The following is a 9520-nucleotide window of genomic DNA, read 5'->3' as shown; positions in this document are numbered from 1 at the left end:
GAGAGATTCATCAAGGACAACAACCACCCAAGCCACTGCCTGTTCACCCCGCTATCATCCAGAAGGCAGGTCAGTACAGGTGCATCAAAGCAGGGACCGAGAGACTGAAAAACAGCTTCTATCTCAAGGCCATCAGACTGTTAACAGCACCACTAACATTTAGCGGCCGCTGCACAACATACTGACTCAACTCCAGCCACTTTAAAAATGGGAATTGATGGAAATTATGTAAAAATGTACCACTAGCCACTTTAAGCAATGCCACTTAATACTATGTTTACATACCCTACATTACCCATCTCATATGTATACTGTACTCTATATCATCTACTGCATCTTGCCATCTTTATGCAATACATGTACCACTAGCCACTTTAAACTATGCCACTTTATGTTTACATACCCTACAGTACTCATCTCATATGTTATACCGTACTCTATACCATCTACTGCATCTGCCATGCCGTTCTGTACCACCACTCATCCATATATCTTTATGTACATATTCTTTATCCCTTCACACTTGTGTGTGTGTGTAAGGTAGTAGCGTGGAATTGTTAGGTTAGATTACTGTTGGTTATTACTGCATTGTCGGAACTAGAAGCACAAGCATTTCGCTACACTCGCATTAACATCTGCTAACCATGTGTATGTGACTAATAAAATTTGATTTGATTTGATTTGATTTGATCAAGGGATCTATTGTGCTACATCTGGTCACTGTTAACAGACCCTTAGTAGAGAGGTTATGTTTGAGCGTAAAGGGTTAGCACATTTTTCAGTAATAATGTCTGTTTACTTCTGGGCTTCGTGAACTAATTGAGATGGGTGGTCTGTTTCAGATGGGACGTGAGATTGTAAGAGGGGCTGGGGTGGAAGAAACAGAGCGGGAGAGAGACGGAAAGAGAGAGAGAGGGGGAGAGCAGCAAGAAAGACAGAGAGAAGAAAATTGTTTTTCGTGCAGTGAGGTCATCAGTATCCTTACCTTGTTGGACAGTCCTGTGGGTTTCTCAGAGACGGTACTCTTCCAGACCCCCCGTGGTCCTCTCCACTTCCTCACGCTGTCCAACGAGCCCTGGTTCAGTTCCACACAGAACTGCAACACAATAGAGGGGTTTGTATTATTACACAACACCAGACTGGACAGAAGACCATAGAAATAGTGTAGTAGTCATTCAGTCATTCTATTTCTATGCAGTGGGCAATGCAATGGATGTAGGGGGCATGTTACACAGCAGCTGACTGGACATAGCAGTAGTAGATCACAACTACTGTCAACACACTATTTTTGTCTCTGCGTTTATTTATCCGCTACAATCTGCTTTTAAAATAGCCACAGCAGATATTTAACAACTTGAAATTAGCACCGTTTTTGGTATGAAGTGAAATGACTCGTCAAATGATACCTTTTGAAATGACCTAAAATAGTACCATATGATTTGGAAAGAGAAAAAAAGTGACCAAATGTCTTTTAGTGTGCAACAGACACCAGCAGTGTTGTAATGTGAGGTCACTGAAGAAGTTGGCAGTGATGGAGAAGAGAACTTGGTTTTGAGACAGTCTGTCTTGCATTCCTTGACTGACCTGCTACCAGGTCCCAGAGGGAGAGCTTCCCTATGGGGGCATAAGAAGAGGGTCCCTTCCCTGGCTCTTACCTCACCCCCACCCCACCCAGGGAGAGCGTTGAAGACAGTGACATGAATTAACCTATAGCACAGCTGTCATTTCCACTCACTTCCCCGTCTTCCTGTTCAGAGAGAGACACCTCAGCAACTGTCATTGATCAGGTCAGTTCCCTGTCTCTCATACTGCTCCTATTGTTAGTCTGACGACTTTCTCCTACTAAGGGGTGTGTCCTCATACTGTCTGCTAATACCGTCTCTCTGACTGGGGAAGGAAAGCTACCTTTACCAGTGACTATCACCAATAAATACCCAATCATTCTCTCCTGCAGGCCCTATATTAATGTCAAGCACCAACTCAAGCTGACACAGTGCCAAGCAGCCTATAATAAAGGACGCTAATAACATTTCAAAATGGCAGCCGGTAGAAAACAAACAATTTACTATCGTCATGACACCTGGATCCGGCAGAAGCGGAGAGAGATGAGGATGGATGGAAGGCAGCTATTCCTAGGTTGAACAAACCCACAGCCATAATTCAACCAGTGATGAACCAAGACGTGGGTATAGAGGCGGCCTTGGCACAGCTCCCAAAACCTGTGTGTGTGTGTGTGTGTGTGTGTGTGTGTTACAGATATTTCTTACACCCAGTACCAGTCAAAAGTTGACACACCTACTCATTCCAGGGGTTCTTTATTCTGACTATTTTCTACATTATGGAATCATATTTAAGACATCAAAACTATGAAATAACACATGGAATAATGTAGTAACCAAAGAAAAAAAAACTTAAATATATTTTTGATATTTCTTTTAGATTCTTCAAAGTAGCCACCCTTTGCCTTGACAGCTTTGCACACTCTTGACATTCTCTCAACCAGCTTCATGAGGTAATCACCTGGAATGCTTTCCCAACAGTCTTGAAGGAGTTCCCACATATGCTTAGCACTTGTTGGCTGCTTTTCCTTCAGTCTGCGGTCCAACTCATCCCAAACCATCTCAATTGAGTTGAGGTCAGGTGATTGTGGAGGCCAGGTCATCTGATGCAGCACCATCACTCTGCTTCTTGGTCAAATAGCCCTTACACAGTCTGGAGGTGTGTTAGGTCATTGTCTTGTTGAAAAACAAAATGATAGTCCCACTAAGCGCAAACCAGATGGGATGGCGTATCGCTGCAGAATGCTCTGGTAGCCATGCTGGTTAAGTGTGCCTTAAATTCTAAATAAATCACTGACATTGTCACCAGCAAAGCACCATCACACCTCCTCCTCCATCATCCGTTCACCTACTCTGTGTCTCACAGACACGGCGGTTGGAACCAAAAATCTTACATTTGGACTCATCAGACCAAAGGACAGATTTCCACCAGGATAATGTCCATCGCTTATGTTTCTTGGCACAAGCAAGTCTCTTCTTCTTATTGGTGTCATTTAGTAATGGTATCTTTGTAGCAATTCGACCATGAAGGTCTGATTCACGCATTCTCCTCTGAACAGCTGATGTTGAGATGTGTCTGTTACTTGGAACTCTGAAGCATTTATTGGGCTGCAATCTGAGGTGCAGTTAGTTGCTGATTTCTGAGGCTAGTAACTAATGAACTTATCCTCTGCAGAAGAGGTAACTCTGGGTCTTCCTTTCATGTGGCGGTCCTCATGAGAGCCAGTTTCATCATAGCGCTTGATGATTTTTTTTGCGACTACACTTGAAGAAACTATCAAAGTTCTTGAAATGTTCCGGATTGACTGACCTTCATGTATTAAAGTAATGATGGACTGTCGTCTCTTTGCTTATTTGAGCTGTTCTTGCCATAACATGGACTTGGGTCTTTTACCAAATAGGGCTATCTTCTGTAAACCACCCATACCTTATCACAATACAACGGATTGGCTCAAACGCATTAAGGAAAGAAATTTCACAAATGAACTTTTAAGGCACAACTGTTAATTGAAATGCATTCCAGGTGACTACCTCATGAAGCTTGTTGAGAGAATGCCAAGAGTGTGCAAAGATGTCATCAAGGCAAAGGGTGGCTATTTGAAGAATCTCAAATTTAAAATATATTTAGATTTGTTTAAAACTTTTTTGGTTACTACATGATCCCATGTGTTATTTCATAGTTGATGTCTTCACTTTATTATACAATGTAGAAAACAGTAAAAAATTAAGAAAAACCCATGAATGAGTAAACTTTTGACTGGTACTGTATGTGTGTAATCACCTAGCTAGCACATAGATGGAGATAGCCATCTACAGTAAACTAAATGTTTTATCCCGGAAAAAAATTGAGTAAAATTGTTCAATTCCGTAAATGTAATTATCTAATTGAAGTTGATCGGTGATGATCAATACTGTGAATGGGGGCCATAACATTATTTCTGGTCACCATGGAGACCACAGATGTGTAGTGCAGTAAATAGTGAGGCGCTGTGAAGTATTTCTTAATCTCTCCTGAATGTGTTTATTGTGAATATAATTGGTTCGGAAAACAATAACAGGTTACTCCCTACAACCACAGGCAGACTGACAGTCCATTTCTCCAGCTCAGTTATAGTTCCCCAGTCTCTACTCTGCAGCAACGTCTGAAACATGAGTAGACAACATTCACACACTCAGAAGGGTTGGGATTCAAAGCATAACAGTTAAGATTTTCCAGACACTGTCGATTTGTTGTTTCTAACCGATATGCTGCTACTGACGTAGATTTCCAGTGGCCAGAATCCTCTTGGTATGGATAACAGTCCAGATGGCTGGCTGACACACACACACACACACACACACACACTTCCAGGCAGGCTTGTTTTAGCAGCAGTGAGTAAGAGTAAGTAAGCTTTATTTCCAATCATTACAAGTTTTAATGGAAATAAGGAATCATCGCTGTGGCAAATATATATATGTCCATTGCCCACCATGTTGCGTCAATAGATAATATAAGTAATAGTAGATAATATAGGTCTGAGGGAAATAATACAAAGGAATTGTGTAGGAGTGTGAAACGGGAAGAGAGAAATTGTGGGTGTATATTAGTGTGTGTTGTGATGTAACCAACTTGCTAGATGATGGCTACCCCACCATGTTACTCTACTCCTGATGATGGCTACCCCACCATGTTACTCTACTCCTGATGATGGCTACCCCACCATGTTACTCTACTCTGATGAATGGCTTACACCCAAGTCCGTTACTCTTACTTTCCTGGATGATGGGCTACCCCACCATGTTACTCTAACTCCTGATGATGGCTACCCCACCATGTTACTCTACTCCTGATGATGGCTACCAGTCTACTCATGTTTACTCTACTCCTGATGATGGCTACCCCACCATGTACTCTACTCCTGATGATGGCTACCCCACCATGTTACTCCTACGTCCTGGATGATGGCTACCCCACCATGTTACTCTAACTCCTGAATGATGGCTACCCCCACCTGTTAACTCTTACTCCTGATGATGCTACCCCACCATGTTACTCTACTCCTGATGATGGCTACCCCACCATGTTACTCTACTCCTGATGATGGCTACCCCACCATGTTACTCTACTCCTGCATGTTGTTTAAGCTACCTCTGGGTCAGGTTTAACCCAGGGTTATGGATAACATAAGAAAATGTGTGTGTGAGTGAAAGTCCCTACTGTCAGTCAGAATCAGCCCTAATGTCACTCAGGTGGACAAAGTCAAGGGGTTTGAACTTCAAACTAGCGAAGGCTGGTAAACAACTAGAATAAGACCAAGACTGATATTTCGGGGGAAAAGACTCCTCATCGCTCAGTAATTCACCAAACCACAGAAGGTTTCTTAGCTACAAAACAGGGGGAAAAAGTGACTAATACTGCTTCACGTGCTTAGAGTGACTAAACAGTGAAAAATGTCAACTGTTAGTAAACATGGCAACTCAAACTGTTGGTTTAGTCAGTGTGTGGTGCATGATGCAGCATCACAGATGTAGACCTTAGATGTGTTGACCATATAGAGATTAAAGGTAAACATTATGGGGGGGCTGGTCTAGTGGTAGTGTTGCCGTCCCTGAACCACATGTTGTCCTGGAGGCCAGTTCAATCCCCCGTTCCACCACTCACTTCATCCCTCTCATTCATCTCCCCATCTCATTTTCAAATCTTTATCGGTCAATCAGTTCTTGACACAAATCAGTGCGCCTGGCACCTACTACCATACCCCATTCAAAAGGCACTTAAATCTTTTGTCTTTCCCATTCACCCTCTGAATGGCACACATACAGCATCCATGTCTCTATTGTCTCAAGGCTTAAAACTCCTTCTTTAACATGTCTCCTCCCCTTCCTCTACACTGAAGTGGATTTAACAGGTGATATCAATATGGGATCATAGCTTTCACCTGGATTCACCTGGTCAGTCTGTCATGAAAGAGTAGGTTCCGTTAATGTTTGTACACTCAGTGTATCTATTTTGACATTTTAATGTTACTCCCATGTAGGCCTGTATTTACAGTTATATATTGTATTGTATTATCATGGGGGAACTCTCCACTGCAAGTTATGAAACCAGAAAAGGTCATTTAAGTTTTTGAATTTTACGGAATATTCCAAGTTGTGAAATTCCAGTGGGAAGTTAAATCTCTACAGGGAGTTGAGGAATGGAGGGGAAAGACAAGGAAGACCGGTGTGATGTTGGAGTCGTGATTGAGACCATTTCTGGGAGCTTGAGGAGCTTGTGGGTTTGGACATAATGGTTCTGATTTCACACTCACACTTCGTGACTCACTGGCTGCCTGTACTACAGCGATAGAGGGAGGGAACATTTTATCTGTAGAAGATGAGGAAAGAGAAAGAGCGAGATGGATCATTTCTCTTTATAAAGCATCCTCCAAACCAGCTCTCTTCTCTGCCTTAGCAAATAATATCTTCCTCTCACCTCCATTCTCTCTCTCTCTCCTTTCCTCTCTTTTTTTAGAAATAAATGATCAATCCCTCTCTTCAGAGAGGAGCTTTCACTCTATAACTCTCTCTCTGAGAGACAGCAGCTCTGCTCTGTCGACCTAGTTCTCTCCCCAGGAGCGCCTCACATTCACATCACATACTGTACCAGACAGACCGACAGACGGGCGGCTCATCTCTCTCATCCCAAACAGCTCCTACAGCTGTTACTAAAAGTCTGCTCCAGCACTGATATAAACATTATAAACTGGGTGGTTCGAGCCGTGAATGCTGATTGGCTGACAGCCAATTTTGGTATATCAAAACATGTTTTTTTACTGGTCTAATTATTTTGGTGAACAGTTTATAATAGCAGTAAGGCACCTCGGGGGTTTGTCGTATATGGCTTTGTGTCGTGCCTAAGAACTGCCCGTAGCCGTGGTATATTGGCCATATACCAAACCCCCTCGGGCCTTATTACTTAAATCTAATTTACAGACACTGGCTTAGGACCTAGACCCGGTTCATAATAATCTCCAATGCCAACATAGTGTCTTCTGAAAATATTCAGACCCCTGGAATTTTTCCACATTTTGTTACAGCCTTATTCTAAAATTGCTTAAATAAAACAAATTCCTCAGCAATCTACATAGAATACCCCAAACAACAAAGTGAAAACAGGTTTTTAGATATTTTTGCAACTGTAATAAGACCATTTCCTATGAGACTCGAAATTCAGGTGCATCCGTTTCCGTTAAATGTTTCTACGACTTCATTGGAGTCCACCCGTGGGAAATTCAATTGATTGGACATGATTTGGAAAGGCACACCTCTCTAGATAAGGTCCCACGTTGACAATGCATGTCAGAGCAAAAACCAAGCCATGAGGTCGAAGGAATTGTCCGTAGAGCTCCAAGTCAGGATTGTGTCGAGGCACAGATCTGGGGAACCATCTCGGCAGCACTTCTTCCATTTAAGAATGATGGAGGCCACTGTGTTCTTGGGGCCCTTCAATGCTGCAGAGATATTTTGGTACCCTTCCCCAGATCTGTGCCTCGACACAATCCTGTCCTGGAGCTCTACGGACAATTCCGTCAACCTCATGGCTTTGTTCTATCTTGGATATGAGCTATAGCATTATGCTGTGGGAATGTTTTTTGGCTGGGACTGGGAGACTAGTCAGGATCAAGGCAAAGATGAACAGAGCAAAGTACAGCAAGATCCTTGATGAAAACCTGCTCCAGAGTCCTCAGGACTTAAGACTGGGGCAAAGGTTTTACCGTCCAACAGGACACAGAGTCTAAGCACACAGCCAAGACATCGCAGGAGTGGCTTCGGGACAAGTCTCTGAATGTCCTTGAGTGGCCCAGCCAGAGCCCAGACTTGAACATCTCTGGAGAGACCTGAAAATAGCAGTGCAGCAACTCTCCCCATCCAACCTGACAGAGCTTAAGAGGATCTGCAGAGAAGAATGGGAGAAACTCCTCAAATACAGATGTGCCAAGCTTGTAGCGTCATACCCGAGTGGCGCAGCAATCTGAGGCACTGCATCTGTTTCGAATCCAGGCTGTATCACAACTGGCCGTGATTAGGAGTCCCATATGGCGGCGCACAATTGGCCCAGCGTCGTCCGGGTTTGGCCGGTGTAGGCCATCATTGTAAATAAGAATTTGTTCTTGACTGACTTGCCTAGTTAAATAAAGGTTCAATTTTAAAAAGTTTAAATGAAATACCAAAGAAGACTCAAGGCTGTAATCACTGCCAAAGGTGCTTCAACATAGTACTGAGTAAAGGGTCTGAATACTTATGTTAATGTAATATTTCAGGTTTCTATTTTTTATAAATGAGCAAAATTGTTTAAAAAAACGTTTTTGCTTTGTCATTATGGGGTATTGTGTATAGATTGATGACGGGAAAAAATTAATTTAATCAAATTTAGAATAACATTGTGTGTCGATTGATGTTATGTTAACATTACAAAATGTGGAAAAAGTCAAGGGGTCTGAATACTTTCTGAAACGCATTGTATACTTGTGAACACACAAATGATCTTCAGACTAGATCCATCTATTTAACTAATTGAGTGCATGTTCACCAGACAGTCTCATATTGCTTCATTATCGTACATCAGGCAGTCCTTAGAGAGGACCTTCTCTGACTCTGTCCACAGCTACATTATCCTAACCTCATGACCAAAGTAGAGCGCAGACATACATATAGAACCCTAATGGGTTGAGGACATTACATAACATTCAGTAATAGAGAAGCAGGTTATTCTTCCAGGGCAGTGTCCCCTATCTCCTCACTCTCATAAAGAAGACACCCTTTCCCTCTCTCTACACGTAGCAACCACCGACTTATTTATAGCGGTGGAAGCACAGGAGACTGGCCTCACAAGTTCACTCTGAATATAAGCCTGGAAATAGAATATGAGGGTTTACACTCCGGAGGGGACGCCAGAGATGTGTATGTGTGTGTGTGTGTCTATGTATGTATGAGAGGGGGCAGAAGAAGGGGAAAAGAGAGAGGGGCGGGCAGAGAGAGCGAGAAGGGGGCAGAGAGAACGAGAGGGGGGCAGACGAGGAGCGAGCAGGGGGGCAGAGAGAGCGAGGCAGAGAGAGAGAGAGGGGCAGAGAGGGCGAGAGAGGAGAGAGAGGGGGCAGAAGAGTAATGCTGTATTGAGCGAGTAGAGTAGAGGCTGAGAGAGCCGCCGAGAGAGAGGCAGAGAGCGAGGGGCAGAGAGCGCAGATGAGGGACGAGAGGCGCAAGGAGAAGGGGCAGAGAGAAGAAGGCAGTTAGAGAGAGAGAGGGGGCAGAGCGAGAGAGACGAGGCAGAGAGAGAGAGGGGCCCGAGAGGAGAGGACGGTGTGTGTCTAGAGAAGAGAGAGGAGGGGCAGAAGAGGAGAGAGAGGGGTGCAGGTTAAAAGAGAGGACGAGAGTCGGGACAGATATGAGATAGATCGAGATGCGGTGACTTGTTTGGTCGGGAAAGAGAGATAAGAGAG

Source organism: Salvelinus sp. IW2-2015, linkage group LG31 (genome assembly GCF_002910315.2).
Source record: "Salvelinus sp. IW2-2015 linkage group LG31, ASM291031v2, whole genome shotgun sequence".
NCBI lineage: Eukaryota > Metazoa > Chordata > Actinopteri > Salmoniformes > Salmonidae > Salvelinus > Salvelinus sp. IW2-2015.
This window is presented reverse-complemented; position numbering follows the sequence as displayed.